At 33.6% G+C, this 5707-nt stretch overlaps 1 pseudogene; it reads right to left on the reverse strand.

Annotated features, from left to right (window-relative positions):
• Positions 1 to 318: 318 nt before the first annotated feature.
• Positions 319 to 1073, reverse strand: LOC120201017 (annotated as a pseudogene).
• Positions 1074 to 5707: the final 4634 nt, after the last annotated feature.

Consider the following 5707-nt stretch of genomic DNA (forward strand, 5'->3'; position numbering starts at 1 on the left):
GATTGTTTGAAAAAGGCACTATGCAAGTCCGAGAGTTAGCATGGCTTTACATTCATGTCCCCTAAGGTTCATACGAAGAGGAGATTCGCATATACGGAAAGATCACAAAAGGAGAGGTTCGGAGATAAGTAGTAACAAATACATATATTTTTAGAAAAAGTAACTACATGAAACCCAATCTTACATTTAATATAAAAACTAAGATATTGATTAATAAAAGAATCCAATTAAAATAATATTTTAATTTAAAAAAATCAATTCAAATATTTGAAGTTCGATTGGTTTAAAATTTAGCTAATAGTCTAGGGATGGATATACAATACAATTAAATTTATTTTTAAATTAGTAAAATGAAATAAATAAAAAATACCTGAGCAGCAACAAGACCACTAACGTGAGCCATATCACACAACAAGAGAGCGCCACACTTATCAGCAACGGCTCTGAGCCTGGCGTAATCCCACTCCCTCGGGTACCCACCGCCACCGCATATGATAAGCTTCGGCCTGAATTCCATTGCCATCTCTTCCAACATATCGTAATCAATATACCCACTTCTCGGATTCACCTTATAAGCTAAGCTCTCAAAGTAAATCGAGCTTGCAGAGATCTTATTCCCGCCGGCGGTACAATACCCATGCGTCAAGTGACCGCCGGAAGGTAAATCAAGTCCCATGGTCCGGTCATGTGGCTTAAGAACCGCCGTGTAAACGGCGAAGTTAGCCGACGAACCAGATTAAGGTTGAACGTTGACACCCCATTTGGCGGGATCGAGATTGAAAGCTCGCAAAGCGCGGGATCTGCCCAGATTCTCGATCTGGTCGATGAATTGATTTCCGCCGTAGTAACGGTTCCCCGGCATGCCTTCGGAGTATTTGTTCGTTAGAGCACTGCCAAGGGCCTCGAGTACGGCGGAGGAAGTGAAGTTCTCGGAGGCTATGAGCTCGATGCCGCATCATTGTCGGCGTTTCTCCTATTCAATTAGGTTGTGGATTTCGGGATCGATGGATTCTAATGAGGCGTTTCCCCAACCGTTCACTGGCTCCATGTTTGTTGCAGAGAGAAATGAAGTTGGCGGCGAAGGTGTGAAAAATGCAATTTTTTTTTGGGATAACTGAAAAAAAAAATGCAAATTTATCCTTTGGTACTTGTAGAGTTTTTCTTTTCTTTTTTCCCTGACATAATAAAGAGTTTAAATGTTTAACGAAATGTTTAATGTTAACTGTGTTCCGTTTTGGTTATTCAAATATTATATTTTTAAAATTATTATATTTTAATTTTAATTATTCGTTGTTAAGAATTAGTAATAATATGGATATGTCACCGTGATAATATTATGTTATTATTGAAAAATAAAAATTTTATTATGTTAATAGTTTTTTTTTATTTTTTAACGACGAGTGATCAATACAGAACAAAAATGTAATATTAGGTATGTTTTTGAAAAAAATAGTTAAATGACTAAAATAAAACCATATAAATAGATGAGTGACTAAATATTTAGTTTATCCATTAATTTATTGTAAGAACACATACAATGACCATAATATATTCTCTAGCAGCTGACAAAAGTGGACCGCAATAATATACTTTACTTATTTTATAATAAAATTTATTTAATTTTATGTTGTATTTATGTATTATGGTCTAATTTTAATTGGCAAAATCAACGAGATAATGCTCTCAAAAAATTTTTTTCACGAAATAATGTTCTCGTCAGATTAATTGTTGAGATAGGGTGAACTCTACAGTCCCCATACAGGTCGCCAAGTGCTCCGGCGACGTAGTTGTGTTGATGTCAAGGTCGCCATGCACGTCGTTGGGTAGGTCGTCATGCACTCCCAACGACATGTATGTCGCCATGCACACCCGTTCTAGGTAGATTTCAATTCGCAGAGTTGATTCTTTCCCATTTCTTTTGTTTTCTTTCGCAGGGTGATAACTGTGAATATGCACATTTGTCATGACAATGCGGTTCCAGATATGCTGATTGGCTGGATGGAACAATTGTACAAATACCAGGATTAATTGATTACCTAAAAGCAAACTTGGCCCCTCTGGAAGAATAAAATAATGAGCAGAACAAACATATTTCTGCTGGGAGTTGGTTTCCAAAGACCACCACAGTGGGAGTGCATGGCGACCTCCCACATGCAGAACGGCGTGCATGGCGACCTTGACATCAACACAACTACGTCGCCCGGAGCACTTGGCGACCTGCATGGGGACTGTAGAGTTTACCCTATCTCAACAATTAATCTGACGAGAACATTATTTCGTGAAAAAAAAAATTGAGTGCATTATCTCGTTGATTTTGCCCAGTGAAATCACTGGAAAACGTACACATCGCTTTCTTTTTTTCCCATTATTCTTACAATTTGTTTTGACCAACAAATATCCAATTCACCATTGTGGGATGGGATCACGTGTATGGAATAAGGTCGCGCGGCATACTTGGCGACCTCCGTTGTGCAGCTTCAGCAACGCACAAAGGACGCTCGGACTGCTTGGCGACCTCCTTGGTCGCCTAGAACACCTGGCGACCAATGCTCTTCCTGTAGCAAACACCCTATCTCAACAATTAATTTTCCAATAACATCATCTCACGAATTTTTTTTATCCACACCATTATCTGACGAGTTTAGCCAATTTTAATTAGTATTTAATTAGTTATTTAATTGTAAATATATTACCACTAAAAAGAGCAGCATTTATAGGAAACTTCTTCGTGGAGAAATACACTCTTCTTCTACCTAAGATTGTGATGTTCATGGACTGGTATTTTGGAAAAATATAAAATAAAAGACAATGGTGGTAGGTTTCCCCTATTTTATATCACACAATTTATAAACAGCAACAAACCTAGAATTTCATATTGGGGACGAAATTCTAAAATTTTAGAAAGGGATAAACTTATAAAATTTTATGAGACAAAAATATATTTTTAATATAAAATATGTAGAAAAATTACATAATATGTAATATCTCAATTATCAGGTCAATGACTTTATTAAAAAGATTTAATATTTGAGGATTTAATTGAATAAAGGATAAGAAAATGATTTAGTAATTTTTATTTAGACCAATTAGTAATAATGGATTAATGAAAGGGTATTTTGGTCCTTTAAGGGAAAATTAATTTAAAATTCATTTCTTATTAGGGATTTAAGAAGAGAAAGAAAAAGGGAAAAGTTATATCTAAACTAAGTTATTTCTCTTCTTCTTCCCGTGAAAGTGCTTTCCTCCATAGAAAAAGGTAAGATTCATCTAACTAGTTTTTCCTTTCGTTTTTGGTTTGCTATTGACATCTTGAGGGTTATAGAGGCTTAAGGAAGGGTTAAAGATGATTAAAACTAAGGGATGAATGTTTTATTAGTGATTTAAGAAAATGGTTTTTTGAATAATATGTTGATATATGAGTTTTTATTGAAGTTTATTAGTATATTTGACTTGTCAAAGAAGTAAATAAGATATTAGAAGCCTTGGATGTGATTAGAAACATGTTAGAAAAAGTAGTATGATTCTTAGTTTGAGATGTTCATTGGAGATTTTAGATGTTGTAAGAAGCTAAATTTAGTAGGGATAAGTACAGAATAGTTTAATAGTATTGTTGGGTGTAAACATAAGGAAATTTGACCCAAATTTGGGTAAAAATCGAGCTGAAAAATGCAAAATATGGGTAAAGGTATCAGTACTGATAGAACAGTATTGATACTATAGGCTTAAAATTTGAAAGAATCAGATGAACAGTATCGATATTGATGCAATTGGTATCGATACTGAGAGGGGGTATCGATACTATAGAGAAGGTATCAATACCATTGATTACAGAATACAGAAATGGTATCACTATTGTAAGGGAGTATTGGTACCACAGTATAATAGAATCGATACCATGGTAGGGGTACCGATACTATTGAGACATAAATTATAAGATAAGCTGAAATTGGTATAGAAATTTAAATAATAGTACTTGTGAATATTATTAAAGTATAAATGTTAGGGAATATACTAACATGTAGTGTGGTATATGTCTTTAATGAATGCTTATGTAGATCGTAACCAAACTCCCGAGTCAAGCAAAACGAAAGGCAAAGATAAAGTAGTTGAGTAGTCATATTTGCGTTTTGGATATATTAACGAGACAAACCAGGTGAGTGCATTTATTATGTACCTATATGTTATTGTGGTTATAGATGTATGATTGCTTAATATATGTATGGTGATTACCAAATGGCACTGTGTGAGCAAAACTAAGAAATTCATAATAAGTTTATGAATTTTTTTATGGGCACTGTGTGTGCAAAAACTAAGAAATTCATAATAAGTTTATGAATTTTCGTATGGGCACTGTGTGTGCAAAAAACTAAGAAATTCATAATAAGTTTATGAATTTCCGTATGGGCACTGCGTGTGTAAAAACTAAGAAATTCATAATAAGTTTATGAATTTTCGTATTGGTAGTAGGTGTGCAACCTACGTAAATTATAATAAGTTTGTTAATTACCGTATTGGCACTACGTGTGCAACTATAAAGCTTAAAATGAATTGAAAAGTTAATTGATATTATGAATAATTATTAGAGTAGAAATTGTTCCAAAATAAAAGACTAATTGCATAACTGTGCATTTGGCAGAAATGTACCATTAATACAAGTTAGAAGAAAGGTTAGATGCCTAACGGAGCATTTTGGCAAAAAGGTTCCACTAATACAAGTTAGATGTATGCCAGTGCATAACTGGCATGAAAGGATGTCACAAATGAAAATGCATAACGTTGTATTAACGGTATATAAGGTGTCGATCATGATAATTATAAAAGATAAAGTGCCATTGGGCACTTCGGTGCAATACATGTATATTACTTTCTTATTTAAAGTACATAGGGAAAATAAAGAATAAATGGAAAAAATATACAAAAGGATAAGTATGCTAGGCCTACTAAGAATAATTTCAATGATTATATGAAAGAAATTTGGTTTAATGGAGAAGGATTTATCTGATCCTTATGGAGTATGCGATTTAATTCGTCATTAAATAGTCATGAGATACTTATGTATAAATTGTCGTTTCTTTACAATATTATGTCTCACTAAGTATATACTTAACGTGTGTTGATTTCACGCGTAGGTAACAACAAAGACTAGTCAGGTACTGGAGCAGGAGCAGATATCATCAATCTAAGGTTGACTCTCATCAGTAATAATATGAAAATCATGTTATTTTGAAAAATTATTGGCAAGTAATCGAAATTAAGAAAAATTTCTCTATAATGTATTCAAAGTGATAACTTTGGTAATAAGTTTCAACGACTGTTTTATTATTGTATTAAAATATTTTTGGTTTTAAATTTCAAAACAAAATCATATGGGTTTTACAAATGGGTGAATGTTTTTAAAAGTCATGTGACACTTATGACTTGTGTACGGAAATGTATACGGGAAATGGGTGTTACATAATAATTTTAAATTTTTAGGGATGTTAAAGTAAGCTAGTTGTAGCTGATCACTGCTCACGTGGTTGTTGCAGTTAGGTTGTTACTTGGTTAGGGTTGTTAACAGCTATGTGTAATCTATGAATGTATGAATCTTGTTATATAATGCATGTAAGGGAAGTGTTGATAAATAAGAAAGAAAGCATTCTTTTCTGTCATTCGTTGATGTATCCTATGGTTTGCTTTCGTTGTTCGTGCTTTTATGGATCAAAGA

This window comes from Hibiscus syriacus, unplaced genomic scaffold (genome assembly GCF_006381635.1).
Source record: "Hibiscus syriacus cultivar Baekdansim isolate YM2019G1 unplaced genomic scaffold, ASM638163v2 tig00006753_pilon, whole genome shotgun sequence".
NCBI classification, from domain to species: Eukaryota; Viridiplantae; Streptophyta; class Magnoliopsida; order Malvales; family Malvaceae; genus Hibiscus; species Hibiscus syriacus.